Source organism: Catharus ustulatus, chromosome 6 (genome assembly GCF_009819885.2).
Source record: "Catharus ustulatus isolate bCatUst1 chromosome 6, bCatUst1.pri.v2, whole genome shotgun sequence".
In the NCBI taxonomy this organism is placed as follows: domain Eukaryota; kingdom Metazoa; phylum Chordata; class Aves; order Passeriformes; family Turdidae; genus Catharus; species Catharus ustulatus.
The window spans coordinates 59,940,760-59,956,398 of NC_046226.1; the positions used below are offsets into that span (position 1 = coordinate 59,940,760).

Below are 15,639 nucleotides of genomic sequence, written 5' to 3' on the forward strand. Positions count from 1 at the left end.
TGTGTATGTGCTTGTGTCAGAAACTGATTTCATGGGAACAACAGAAACGAGGCTTTCTGAAAGTGGAACTTCTGTAGAAAGTTAATAGAAGTAATTTTTAACTCCTTCATCAGTTATTAAGGAAAGAGTGAGTGCAAACATGGCCCTGAAGGCTTGCCAGATGGACTTGTTGGCCAGACAGAAAAGTTAACTGAAGTTTAAGTTTCTCTTTGCAAATTAAACTATTCCTCTGAAAGATATTTTAGTTCCTTGAATTGTTACTGCCTTTTTTTTTTTTTTAATTACTCTATGACTTGTCACTTTCTAGAAAATGGAAAGTATAGACTTAATAATATAAAAAATTCTGCCCTGGTCCTTGTTTTCCAGGCTGCCTTGGATAATTTTGGTTGGTGCAGAGAGGCAGGGGGTGCCTGTGTGGGTGGGTGGGTGCAGGACAGGGAAGCCTTGAAAAACAGAGGCAATAAGTGCACCTTCCTGATGGGATGTATAAAAGTGTCATAACCTGTGAGATGTGAGTTTTCAGGTAAGGTGCTCTGGAGAAATTGGCTCCTCCTTTTCTCCCCCCTCACCAGTCACTCATTGCCACCTTTGGAATGACAGTTCCAGAGTCTGCTGAGGGTGGGTTTGATTTCCCACTGCTGAAGTTTTCAGGGGGAGCACTGGCACAGAGCTGACTCAGACCTTTCCCTCTGCAGGGAAGGCAGTGGCTGCTTCAGAAATGTTGACAAGCTTGGGAATAGCAATGAAATGCAAATTGCTCTAGATAGGAATTTGTGTTTGGAGGGCAAGTGCTTTCTCGAAAGGAAATGAGGAGGGAGCTTCCATGGGGACAAATAAGAGTTTAGATGTCAGGTGAAGGTGGTAGGAATGGTAGCACAGGTGGGTCAGGCAGACAGGGAATGTTTCAGAGGGCAGTGCCACAGTGCAGTCTGGAAAATCAGGACACTGACTGGATTTGTTCTGAAGTATTCACTGCCTAAATCGGGGACAAAAGTTTTTATGAATGTTCATCAGCATATGTCATGTGAAACCCAGAAGTTTTTCCACAGGCTGTCACTGATTTGGATTAGACTTCTATTTTTTGTGGAATAGTGAGACTAAAAAGATCAAAGTGAAGCAGAGGTTAATGGCATTGTACTCTGCACTACCTTAAAGCAGTTTGACCTGGGGGGGGGCAAACCTTGCAGATTTGAAAGAAAACTTTTGGTGAACATCACAGAGACAGAAGGAGATGAGAAAATAAACCCTCATGGTTTCAAGGCTAAAGGCTGGTTTGTATGAAGGGGAGGCTAAATTATGTGTTAAGTGCTCAGTATCTCTAGGCAAACATGAGCTTGAAGAAAATGAAGCAGCAAATCCATTCTAATGCATAAAATTATTTCTACCACGAATTATTTGCCAGTTACCTCTTGCTTCCATTTTGACATCAGTTGAAAGATATGTTCAATTATCTCCATATACCACTAATAATGAAAATTTCAAATACATCCAAGAAAAATTGCAAGGGAGGAAGCTGGTTCTAAAAGGAAGTTAACTAATCAAAATGTTTTAATCCAAAATGTCTTGCCTGTTAATTTTTTTCCCCCTAGTGTGTTAAAATGAAAATGTCAATTTAAACTAGATCTGTATGCAAATGAATGGATTGGCCTTTCACTCTACCTTGAGTTACAGTGGCTGCACGTGAACTTACAGCTCCACTAAACTATCAATGTCATTCTCAGTGCAGGCATTTTGTGTTGTGCAAAGCAGCTGTCTGTTCCATCCTGTATTCTGAGCACATCACCCTGAGTAGCTGGGTAATGCTGAAAAAAGATGGAGAAAGTCACAGTACCAGGAAAAAAAAATGTTCTTTTCAGTCTGCAGAAGCACCTGTAATGTGTTGTGGCTGTATTCATTACACTCACATTAGGTGTTCTGTCCTGACTTTGCTGCTCAGCCTTAGCACAGGGTGTTCACAAAATGGGTAATAAGGAAAGGCCATTTTCACAATTCTGAATCTACCGTGATTAGTCTAAGATTTCTCTACAATTTTGCAGAAATCGATACCAAAAAAAGAGAGTAGTCCAAATAGTATCATGCATGAAAAATATAAATTCTATGCTGCAGTAGCCTGCCAATCTAGAAATTTTCTCTGAGATACATCTAATTTTTTTATTTTATCAGATGTCTCTTGATAGATTTTTCCATCTGCAGTGGAATTCACTCCAGGTGTGATTTCAGTGGGGAAGGAAGATCTGGTGGCCAGTGTAAAGAATGCAGGAGCTGGAGAAGTACAAGTGCCTTGTTCCCTGCAAACAGGCAGCAAAGCAGCACTTTGCTCCTAGATCCCTTGGATATAACGTGCTCCCTTCACAGACCACCAAAATAACTTTAGTGCCATTAATCCAAACCCTGATCATTGAAAAATTCTACTGAGAGTGGAACAGGCTGCCCAGGGAAGTGGTGGAGTCACTCAGCCCGGGAAGGATTTAGCTGTGGAGATGTGGCACTCAGACAGTGTTTGTGGTGACCTTGGCAGTGCTGGGTTAATGGTTGGACTTTGTCATCTGAAGGGACTTTTCCAACCTAAACAATTCTGTGATACCAGGATAGCAATTCCACGTTCAATGAAATCCCTGGTGTGCCTTTTCTCTGTCTCTCTTTGATCCTTTTTGGCTTCTCCTCCCACTAAAAAGTAATACAAGTATTATTGCCTAAGTTGGACTTCTCAAAGCTATATTTTCTGTGAGCAGCTCCTTTTAAGTTCAGTGTCAGTTTAGCAGGTGGGGAAAGAAGCATGGGCTCATGAATCTATTTCTCCTACTTTTTTTTCCCCATGAGTTACAAAGTGATTTTATTCATTGCTATTAAAAGTTTTTGGTTTTGTTTTTTCTTTTCAATAGGTACTTTTCCTTGTGATTCTAAAGCCAACAATCAAGTGTCTTTCTGCTGAAATTTCTCCATGTGTTTTGTTTCTCTGGAGACAATTTTGTCACATACTGTCATGCATGCCCTCAGGTCAAGCAACAGTGAGAATACTTTAGGTGTTTGCTGCCAAAATGCACCTTCATTTCTAGAGCTCCACGATGCTGAAATTCTGTTACCTGTGATTTGGTTGTTATTAAGTGGTGCCACTAAATTAAAAAAAAATCATTTTCTGAGCTGTCACCTGTGTAACAGTAACCTAAATAACAGTAACAGCTGTACAACACTAACAGTGCCAGACTCCAACGCACCATCCACAGAAAGTTTCCTCCACCAGAGAAAAGGTGAAAAGGGATCATTTTCACTTAAAACCAACTCTGAGAGCATTCCATGTAACCTTCTAACTAAATTTCACAACATCCATTTCACTAGCAACATTCCTTTATAAAATTGCCCACTTATAAAACTAGAGAAAACAATTTCCATAGAAGTTTCATTTACTTCTTTTTATGGGTGATACAGAAAAGAAAATATCTGCAAATTTCAAAGTGAAGCAGCCAAGGTAAAGAGAATACTTGACTGCTGGCAGTATTCTGTCCTTGCACATCCATTCCATTTTAATTACAACTTAAATGGAAGAACAGACTTTAATCCTGTGAAAAAACAGTTATTAAATATGTCAATATGGATGAAATTCCTACATCTCCAATATTGTAAAATTATCTCATTTTATGACTTAGAATCTCTCTGGTTTCCAAATACAAACAGAATTAAAGCAGCAGAGGAAGGAAGAAAGAAGATGACAATAAAATTAATGACAACCAGACATCATCATTGCAGAAGTGTGGACAAGAGGACAGTTCCCATCCTTTGGCTCTCAAACCATGCTAAAAAGGAGATTACACATTTGAATCTGGAGAGATGCTGAGGTTTTGGTGATGCTTTTTTTGAGGCATGGGGGGAAACACAGGAGAGAAGTCTCCTCTGTTTCCTCCTAGAGGTGCTACTGATGATTTCATATCAGAGTGCATGTCATGCTGAGGTGCTGCTGGTCTCTAACCCTCCCTGCCTCACCATCCAAATCAATCCCATGGAATCTGTAGTGATCCATTTCTCCCAGGAACATTTCATTGTTCCTTGGTATCTTCATTGCTGGTGCTGCCCAGCAGTTCATGCAAATCCAGCTTTTCTTCACAGACAGCTCTGGACTATTGTCATCAGGACACAAATTAACACACACTGAGATATGTGCATCTGGTCATGGAGAATTTATGCTGTTGCTGTGTGTCATTCACCTACCTTACAAATACAGAGAATATTTTAATCATGAAGCTGCGAGGTAGTTTACTAATCCAGCACTACATCTACTTAGCAGTATAAATTAAAAAAAAAAGAACTTTAAAGTGAAACAAAAGACTCTGAGGAACCTGAAGGAAGTGAAGAGACAAGACAGGAATCCATTTTAGAAAATGCAGCCTTGTGAAATCGAGTGTATCATCCATCCAGGTGATGTGAGCAGGGGAAGATGTGATTGTGCAGAGTGTGATAACAGCTCTTCTCCTGTAACACTTGTTCTCCAGCAGATGTGTTCGTGCCTCCCTATTATATTTAGATGTGCACTGGAGGCAATTTTAGGGCCACTTCAGTGAGCATGTTTTTTCTTCTAAAGAATGCACTGAGGGTAGTGTAAGATGTGAGATAAAGAGAGCACTAAATATAGAAGAGCTTTAGTGCTCCAGGTCTGTAAAGATGAGTCAACAGAACTCCCTCCTCCTAGCAGACTTTTCTTCTAACTTGTTTTACCTTACACGTGCTACCTGTGAAACACACCTAGAGAGGAAAATGACTTTCCTGCAGCTTGCTCTGTCCTTCCTCATGGAAATATGAGATGAGTGTGCTGAGCTGGCCAGGCTTAGAGCTGCTTATGGTTATATTCAGAATAAATGGTATTATTCAGTACACACTCATCTGTGGGTAGGGGAAAAAAAAAAGTAGCACTGTTAGGCAGCCTGTGTATTAAAATCTCATGGTCACTTAGATGCTTTCTCCAGTTTTCAGTTTAGTTAAATCAGTTTGATTTGTTTTGTAATTAAAATTATTTGATTTTTTTTTTAGATTAAATCAGAGTTGTGAACTGGCTTAGTATACTTTAGAACTCAGTTAATCTGATTTTGGTTACTTGAAAGAAGTTAGTGTAGTTACCTCTGACCATCCTGACTCAAAACTGTCAGAAAAGAAGAATGTTGTGTGCTGATTTAGCACTGAAAGGTTTCCCAAAATAAGTAACTTTTGAGAAGAACATGATGATGGGGGTGAATACAGGGAGCATAATGCTATAGAGACATTTGTGTTTAAAAATATCTGTATTATAACAAAAAAAGTATTGCTGTTACAGATGGGATGAGAAGCTTTTTGTATGTTCTTTTATGATAAAAGCTTGGTCACTGTCAGCTATTTCTTCTTCAGAGAGGAATAAAAGGGTGGCAATTTGTGTGTTCTGTTCTATTGCATTTCCTGATGTTCATCTCAGGTTACCTCTGTACATGATTTCATTTAGCTTTTTTTTGTGGTGTTTACAAGATGCTATTTCCAGACTACACCAAAAGGATGTGCATGAAATCTGAGCTTCAGTGGGAATTCTTTCCCTGACTTTACAGCAGAGTCAGGATCTAATGCTGAGCACTACTCATTTCTACCTGCACAAAGTGTTGTGGTCTCAGCAGAGAGAAGTTTATAGTTAAATTAGAATTTACTGTAAGATTCTGTGCTCAGTGGAGTGCAGATATTGAAAGGTTTTCATTATTTTAAAGTGTTTCCTTTCTTCCTGATGATCATAAATAACTCTCTAGGGTGCTTGAAAACAAAGTCTGCTGTTTTTTTCTATCATTTTTGCACACTTTTGTTTCACTTTACTGCATACATATTTATTTTATTGTTGGGGTTATTCAGAAAAGTTATCATAATGCAGATCAGATGGTTGATTAAATCACAGCTGGCTTTTAAAAATACTTATAAAACCCCAGCATGCTTTTAAAGAGCAAACACATATAGAGCTCAATGAATTCTAAAAACAGATGTAGAAAATACAGCATGGAGAATTGTTCTTTTGCTCTTTGGAGTTAACCTTCAAAGTTTCTCCTGTTCACTGCTCCTTTCCACATAATTTTACTGCAGGAAACCAAGAGGAGATGTTGGGTAGGAGGGGCAATGACTGCAGGTTCTGAGGCAAGCAAGGTGATGTTTCCTGATGTTGTGATGAACTGATGTTTTTCAGATGCCAGATTTGCCCCAAATATCTGAGTGGGGGATTTTCTTCCCCAATAGTTCATATAATGGACTGTGAAAACCTCCAGCTGTTAGTTGTTTTCTGCTTCCCTGCCCATCACAAGCAAGATCTCATGACAAGTCAGGAATCTTCTTCCAGATGGTGTTCATAGTTTTAATTTGAAGTTTGCCTGGTGAAGGGAGCAGGGAATGATTAAGCACTCACTAAGGTAAAAGGTAGCTTGTGACTCCTGTTTTCTTGAATAAATAGAGCAAGGTGTTTAATCAAGCAATGAAGGGCCAGGAGAATGTAGCTACACAAATCTCCAGTGTCATGATAGCAGAGACATTGCTAATGCATTCCCATCACTTGAGCCTGTCACTTCTGCAGAGTACATGGTGTGAAATGCTCACTCTAAATATCTGTTAGGGAGCCACAGGAAGGCTCAGCACTGCAAAAGCCTCTCTGTCTCATTTCCCTTGTGAATCCTTCCAGTACCTTCAGCAAGACTAGCTACAGGAGTCATAATATCCCTGATTGTAGAATTGGAGTGTGCATTGAGCGTGCATTGCCTTTGTGAGAAGCAGAGAATTCAGAGACTTGTGTTTTTCTGCCATTTAATCCTTCCCAGGCGAGCACAAGGTGATGCTGCCGTGGCCTGTTGGCTTTTTTGCAGGAAACACCACACTTTTTATGTTGTTCCTGATACACATGTATTCAGAATGTTTAGAGAAATGAGGGTACATGGCAGGAAATGAAATGAAACACTGAGTTAAAATGAAGTTCTCTGCTGCAACAATACCATAAACTTGGGGCTGATAAATCTCGATGAAAAAGCTTTCAGTCAGTTTTGCCATTGTTCCTTGAGCTCTGCTCTCAGAAAACCAGGAAAAACAGCTCACTTAGCATGAAAGAGTGATGCCTTTCTGCCCCTCTTCCCCTGGATTGTCTGGCTGCCTATTTTTCACAAAGTGAGGGAATGGAGGAGCAGAGCTGTGGATCTTTCTGTGATGACCTGAGCAAGGTTCTCTACAGAGCTCTGAGGGGCTGTGACTGAACACAGAAAAGCTGCCACATCCCTCCACCTCCAGGGACAAACAACATCCTACAAGGATCATGCAGCCCAACTCTTCAGTGACCAGCCCTTGCAGGGATTGAACCCCAACCCTGGCATTATCTGTTCCAGCAGAGCTCATCTTGCACTACATCTTAGGAAAAATAGTTTGTGTGTCCTTTGACTGTCATTTGTGGGAGCTCAGAGTCTCCTGAGAGGAGAAAAGCTGGAGAAGCTATAGATACATATAATGTGGGAATAATATGTCCTTCTCCATAGGTCAGCTCCCACTTTGGCTGCAGTTTCTAATGTTTTCCCCCTACAAATGCAGTGGAGAGGCTGAAGACAGTCCTCACGTCATTATTTAGCAAATGCTACAGCCTTATCTTAATTTTGGCAAGATCCATAATTTAATCTCATGCCTCCTAGCACTAGTTATGATCCATCAGTTCCTCCCCTGTACAAACGATATTTTGTCCTCTGTAACAGATCCTGGAGTCCTGGAAGGTTGAAGTGTGAGACAGGTGACATCCTCTAACAGGACTTTGATGGGGGCCAGACAAATCATTCTTTTGGTGAGAAAAGAGCCTGTGTAAGTGGCCTTTCTCTTCTGCCTGTTTACCTGGGTCACAGGTATGCTAGAGAAGACGAAGTCAGGACTGTAGCCCAGCACATCCACATTTCAGCTTGTGTTAGGATGCCAGCCTGTCAGATAAGGTGTGATCCCAAATAACCAGGATATCCTGCTGTGAGTTCAGGGCACAGTTACAGTGAATCCCTGAGGAAACTGTAACAGAAAAAGTCCACTTACTCTTAAATAAAAGGCCCTGGGAAAATAGCATGAGAATTGGGTAAACAGACTGCACAGAGAGGGAGCTGGAAAACTCTGCAATGCCCTGTTTGGTGGAGAAAGATGCCTGATGGCTGTGATATCTACTGGGGATTAAAGGCTAAAAATGGCTTGAGGCTTTTCACATAAGCACAGTATGTTCAGAGGGAAGAATACTTTCAAGTTTGGCTCCAAATATTGAAACTTAATTTAAAGAGTAGGATTTTGCAGAAATTTTGATAAATCCATAAGCTATTGAAATGCTTTTTGTGACCTCTGCTAGAAAAAAAAAAAAAGACAGAGTAAGCATTCCCAAAACTGTTCAATAATTAAATGCATGTTTGAAGCACTTTTTTTTTTCCCCCTGCCTGGCTAAATACATGTTTAAATTGAAAGTTATATAACCCTGTAGAAAAAAGGCTATGGCACAGTCTAATCCTGAATTATGTGCAGAATGGTTACAACCAAGATCCCTTTAATACAGCTATTTTAGTCTTAGCACTGTGCAAATGCTCTTTGCTTGTCTTCAAGAATTGCTGCCTATGAATTGTAATATATTGGAGCAAGATTTTTTTTTTGGGGTATTTGCAGCTCCCACTGACAATTTTGGATGGTATAACTGAAGGACAGGCTTGGCTGACCGGGATCACATTTTGACTTTGGTTTATGTGCAGTCAGTGTTGCTGGGAGCTTTTTCTCTCCCAGAGCCTTGTTTGAGAGAGATTTCTGGGGAAAAAGAAAAAATAAAAGGATTGGCAGAGGAGGGTGAGAAGAAAGGAGAAGAGGGATGTGTGGAACAGGGACACTTACAGACACTTCCACTAACGAGGAAGCAGGAATTTAGGATGGTGTCTGACCTTTTTCAGCATGCAGCTAATGTGTGGAGGAAAATATTCTTCATACACTACTGCTGTTCTGAGGCTGCTGTTACCAGGGGATCATGGAGGATACAGGGACCACGGTGAGCTCAGGAAGATGCAGCACTGATGGGCAGGGAAGGCATCAGTTTAGAGAGCAGCCTTCTAATTTGATAAGGAATTTCAAGTTATTTCCATTTTGAAGAAGGATACCCATCACTTGACTCAAAACAATTTGTTTTCAAAATATTTTAAAATATATTGTCATAGAAGGGCATTCCAAGTGAGAAGTCAAAAGATCTTGTTTTGAAATGTCAGTTTTCTCAAAATACTAACTTTGAAATACCTTCTTTTCTATTTTTTTTTTTACTGAAATGATGCCATTTCTACTACATAGGTTTTGTTTTTATTCTCTTGACTGCTTGAGTTTCTTTTGGTTGGTTGGTTGGTTGGTTGGTTGGTTGGTTGGTTGGTTGGTTGGTTATATGTATGGGGTTTTTTTGCAGAGAAAGAGCTGTCCTGAAAAAGATCCCTTGGAAATTCTGATGGCCACCACTCCTGGGCTCTGTAAACTTCACATGGTGCAAACACACAGACACAACTCTCTGAGTTATTATTTCCTTAAACTGCTCCCAAACCCCCAGTCACTGGTAGCTGAAGCCTCAGTGATATCACGGGATCCATCCTGTTTCTGGCCATGCCTGTGGTATTACAAGGCTATTGGGCAATCCCTTGCATGAAACAGGCTTCACTCCTTTTAGAGCCAAGCTTGCAGTGCTTTTACCACTGACTTGGGACCAAAATAAAAAAATTCCACATCAAACCACTGCTCTCCAAGGCATTTGACTTTTTTTTTTACACCTGACCCTTCCCAAGCTTTGTTGTTTATTATTCTCACTATTACCCAGCTGGTCCAGCAGAATTAGGCATATGCTGCCTTTGACTTTCTGAGAACCTGTTAATATTTTATCTCTACCCTGTGTGATTGTACCTAACCATGTCTGTCCTTTGTTTAGCCACATTGAGTGCTGTCCCCTAATCATTTAAATGCATGGCATTCCTGACACACAAAGTCATTATCACAATCATTAAATGTACAAAGAAAAAAAAAACCCCAAAAGCCAAAAGGAAAAGCCCAGTTTTGAAAATCAATGCATTTAAATAGTAGTTAAGAAGGTGTTCAGTAAGAAAAACACTGGCTGCAGCTGTTTTCTACTGAACACTGAATACCTATTGGGCTGATGCTCAAGCCTAATTAATTTGCATCTCATCCTTGCTGTGGTGACCCTAATGAATTGGAAGGATTAAAGGTCTATGACTTTCCAGCATCTTTTGGCTATCAAACAATTCATTACACATTCACTTTCATTTTTTTGTGAACAGTTGATTAAGAATAGACAGAAAAAATCATGCAACAAAGGGTGACCTTGTGACTCAGAAGAAGGTGAATATCCATGGGTCTGCTCTCAAAAGCAATTATGCTTTCTGGTTTTGGGTTTGTTTGAGCACTTCTGGTTTTGATTGTGTGGGTTTTTTTGGTTGTTTTTTTTTTTTAATTCATTAAACAAGGTGAACCTTATCCCTTGTGTTTAAAATAGCCAGGAAATAGTTGTTGTTTCTGCTAAGCTTTTGTCACGTTTTAAAACAGGGAAGATTCATGGGTTTGCAATCCTGTCTCTTCTAAAGAGGCTTGCATTTGCAAAACAATTAAATAGGCACATCTCCACAACCGTAACTGGTTGCTTCCCTGATGCCAAGGCCTAAAGAAATAGAACACCAGGTTAATATAGGATAGGTTTTCTCTATTAAAAAAAATTTTAAAAAATCAACTTTTGTTTCCCTTTCACTGACACAAAAAAAAGTAGATATGGCACTTGGCATTGATGGGTTGGATGCAGAGACAGAGACTTGGTTTGTTTCTGTTCCTGCTCAAATTCAAAAATTTTGTTAACCACTGTAAATATTTTAAAGGCTTTTCTGAGCTCTTGCTCAATGCCATCACTTCTCCAAACCCTGCAAGTTGCCAGAACAGGGATTTCAGAAATACTAGCTAAAACATCTTGACAAGCTAAACAGTTTTTAGAACTGGAGTAGGTGGACTTAGCTGACTTGCTGCCAGCTCCAGAGTCTGCACACTGTCGAGGGAGATAAGCAGTGCAAGCAGAGTGGATTAAAGCTGGTGCCAGGAATCTGCAGATCCTGGACCTGCTCTCATCTCTGCCATCAGCAGTGCTGGGTCCTGAGCAATTCGTGTCCTTGTTGGCCCAGCCTGTTCATCTGTAGGTGAGCTAGGGGCAGGATTTGCCTATTTCTTTCAAAGAATGTTTATTTTCCTCGAGGGAAAAGATTTTCCTTTTGAGGGTTTAAGCCCTCAGCCTCATGACCTGCACCTATTCATGTGCATCTGGCAGATGCTGAGCTGCTCACAGTTCTCAGCAGGGATGGACCTGAGCAATGCAGCCTTTGAGGAAGTTTTTCTCAGCTCAGATTTCAGTACTTTATATTTTCATGATGCTTGTCATGAACAACTGACTGAAAAATTTAGCCTCATTTTGTCTCTCTTCCACACATAACTGTGGTTGGCATTAACATCTCTGAAACAGGGAACTTGAAACTTCCTTCTGGTGATGTTATGGTTCCAGTTGTATCTCAGTTATACAACATAAATCCCTAAAAACCACAAATTCTCAAATCTTTCTTGCTCAGGCAAACTCGAGAACAACAGCAGTGAACAATGAGCATTTTTACAATGCAGAATTTCAAACACTTATCAACACCCTAATTTTTAACTCTCTCCTTGTCAAAACACTGTTATGCATTTCAATATGTATCTTCAATTAACTATGCTTTTAAATGAATTCAGCATTATCTGATACACTGTTATATTTTTGACCCAGACCCTAAGATTTTTTCAAACAGATGAAATCAATTTCTTGAATACTTTGAAATTTCTGGCATAGGCTGGCTCTTTCTGGGTGTCAAAGTGAACAACTTGATATACAGCTCATGTCTCTTCATAGCTTTGAACTCTCCATAACTGTCTTTTGGGTTTTAGTAAACACATTCCTTAAAGTCTGTGGCATGTTACTTCTCAAATTCTATCTGCATTACCCAGGGTCTTGTTTCTGTACTCTCTTCTCTCTCAGATTCAGGAACATTTCCCTATGTTTCCATTTCCTTTTGCACCCTGATCTATTGGGGTTTTTTGAGATGAGGGAAAGCTGACAGTGGGGTGTTAGGAATAGGATTATTTAAAAAAAATGTATATATGAACTTTAACATTCAGAAAAAAAGAGCAGTTGTGGTTGTTCCATGCCTAGATATTAAACATAACTATATTTGACAACTGAAAAATAGCATCAGTGGCAGAAGCTATTACACTCTAGGACCAAAGCCACAAATTTCCCTGCTAAAATGGCTTCCTTACTCCAGTTATCCCCCTCATCTAAGTTGAGAGAACTCCTCAAGAAAGTCCACCTGCTTCTCAAGTGCTGAGCACTCTGAGAATCCAAGAGCCAGGAGCTGTATTTCCAGCTGGCAGAAATGCTCTCTGTGCCCTGCATCAACCTCGTGATGTTTAACAAGCAATTCTTGTCAAAGCGTTTTCCTTTCCAGGGGCACAGCAAGTTATGTAAGTGGATACCTGGCACATTCTGAAAGAGAAGGTTTTCCTTTATCTGAAATGGACCATCTGACACCTTCCTGTTTCATATCTGACACCTTCTTCTTTCATGGTTTTCCATTTTATCTTGAGACAAAGCCACGTGTCTTTGCTTGATCCCATTTCAGTTTGAAGATGGAAGCCAATGAAATATCAACCGCTTGTTTTTTCTTCTCTTCTCTTCTCTTCTCTTCTCTTCTCTTCTCTTCTCTTCTCTTCTCTTCTCTTCTCTTCTCTTCTCTTCTCTTCTCTTCTCTTCTCTTCTCTTCTCTTCTTTCTCTTCTCTTTTCATTTGTTCGTGAACAAATGCAACCAAAAACCCCACCCCAAACCCTGACTGTGTTTTAGATGCTACAGAACAAAACATATCAACAAGAGAAACCCAGGCTAAAAATAAAAAGTATCTTTTTTTCTTGATAAGCCAGAAACCAGTGTAATCTGACTGGTAGATTAAAAAAAAAAAAAAAAAAAAAAAAAAAAAAAAGCTTATCTAGTTCATTTCATGCTCATGCTAAAGTTGATCCACTTAATTATTTCTACCATTATACAGCCCACTGCTGCTTTTTTCCTCCTTGGAAAAAGTGTCAGTGTTACAGGAGAGATATTTTATGCTCAGAGGACCTGGGATTAGAAGAACGATTGTTTTGATATTGGAGATTTGTCTTTGGCACCAGACTGCTTTTAAAAAATTTTAATGCTGACTCGTGTCTGTGTTACAAAATAACTTCAAACTCTGGGATGGTAACAGATAGTCCAAAGAATGAAAACTGCTGGTTTAGGATAAAAAACCTTGCAGTGCTATTAGAAAACAGAAGAAAGCACATGGCATAATGGGTCACTTTAATGGCATTGTTTGCAGCAAAGCTGACATTTCAGGCATAATCTGCAGTGCTCACTTGCAGCAGGACATTTTGCTGGGCAGAGAAGGATTTGATACATTCTTTTATATTACTGTGTCAAATTGGATTAGAACATAATAAAATGGAGAATGTAAAATAAAGGCCTTTGGGCTCGCTGGTTTGGCAGTGTAATAAGATGCACAAGGAATTAAAATTAATTGTACTCTTCAGAAGTATGACAAACTTGTCATGTGCAGTTTGTGTGGAGCTTCTCTTTTTCTCATTCATTTCCTAGGTTTATCCTTCCTGTGTGCACTTCTTGTTGACCTACACAAAGTGAATTCCCTTCAGTGACTTTGCGCATCACTTTTCTGTTCTCTAATTATTATCTGAAACATGATGACGTTCAAAGATAAATTACTGAAAACCTGTTACAGTTGACAGAGTTCTGCTTTCCAACCACAAACTGCCCAACAGGGCTCAAAACTTTGCCAGAATTTCTTTCTGAGTTTCACTAATGCTGCCTGCTGGCCTGGAGTGCAGGAGTTTTCAGTGCAGCAAACTCACCGAGTAGCCCTGGCTCAGGCTCAGAGATATCTCAGCCACACACACAAGAAAATGGACTGAAGCTTGGATTCTTAAATGGTGCGTGGAGTATTTCTCACAACCTCACAGCATGAATCCTAACCTTTGAATTTTGGAAATGTTAATTGGTAAGATGAGTACTCCTCACTTTCATTTATCTGATACTCTTATCTCAGAGCTCACATTACCCAGAATTGGATGTGTCTCCCATGCACCATGAGTCACTTGATTTGAAAAGGCCTCTGCTGGCTGGAAAGCCAGTGACAAGTCTAGATGGCAGGTCGTGTGTTCTGTTTGGATAAACTGGGCTGCACTTCATGGGAGAATTGGTATCAGGAGGAATTAATTAATGACTCATGTTTCAGTCTTGAATTTCATTCCAGATACTACAGAAAATGTGAATGCAAATGATATGCTGCATCACTTCTGCAATTTGGAAGAAGCGATTCAAAGGAAAACACCAGAGCCAATCTTCTGCCTAAGTTAAAGCAGGGGAAAAGGACTTGTTCACATCAAAGCAGCCCCAGCGTGCCTGCACATTCCACTTTCAGTTGACTGTAAAAAATGAAGCTGATCTTTGGACACTTAATGCTGTATGAAGGCAGCCTTTCACTTGGAATGACTGTCAGCTGCTCTGTCACATCCTTACTTTTGCCTTGCAGCTGAAAAGCAGTAACTTCTCCTACAAAAGCCAGGTTCATCCTTCCTGACACTAAGTGTCCATGCCCCTGCCTGTACCCTGAGTGAAGAACAGCTTGTGCTGCTGCTGCTGCACTGCCATCCTCGTGTGGGACAGGATTGTGCAGAGAATTCACCCTAAAAGTAGGAAAATATCCATTTTCATAAAGAATTTTCCAAGGGAAAAAAAAAAAAAAAGATTTAATCAATTTGGTCTGTAATACCAGCATGCTACCAGACCACATAGGTGTAAGGTGAGGGTTTGAATTCAGGCAGGTTATTTGGCTCAGAACAGCCTTTACTTTTCAATGACTTCTTTTTCTCAACTAAGCAGATGCTTCAGTGCTTTTCTGAACTGAGGTCTAACAAACTTACCCTTTGATCTCACTGCTAATGATGTCTGGTTTATCTGACTCTGAAATGTGCACTCCACTGGAGTATGGTTTGACATAGCAAATGAAGTATTTCCTGACACTTGGCACTGGTGCCTTCACCCCTGTGGATTTCTGTTGTGTATCACTCTCACTGAAGGTCTGTCCTCCCGAGGATGCATGGGATCCATCTCTAATGGCATTAAAAGGGGGTTGGCTCCTGCTCTGAGCAGAAAGCTCCTTCTTTTTTGGAAGTTACTGCCATAATCTTACCCCTAATCACTGTTTCCATTCCTGCATAGAACTGGATAACAGAGACTTTGGGAGAACTGAAATACAGACTTCTAAAATCCATTCCCCATTTCCGCAGGAACACAAAGAGTTAAACCAATTCAGTGCTTCCATGGAACAGCACTGGCTGAACTCTGGCTGCATCGTAGCTGTGGGGTTTTCTGACTTTTTTTTTGAAGAACTGAAGATTGCTACATAAGAAATGTTGAATCTGCAGTTCTGCCTGATTAGTGTGCTGTGAGTTACATTAAAAAATCATGCAAAACAGGAAGACAGGCAAAATAAGAAAAGTAATGTTTCCTTAA

General features: G+C 40.0%; 1 protein-coding gene across 3 annotated transcripts in view; it reads right to left on the reverse strand.

Annotated features, from left to right (window-relative positions):
- Positions 1-15,639, reverse strand: part of SYT9 (synaptotagmin 9) — a 64,021-nt gene that overhangs the window by 15,460 nt on the left and 32,922 nt on the right. The window lies entirely within an intron of this gene.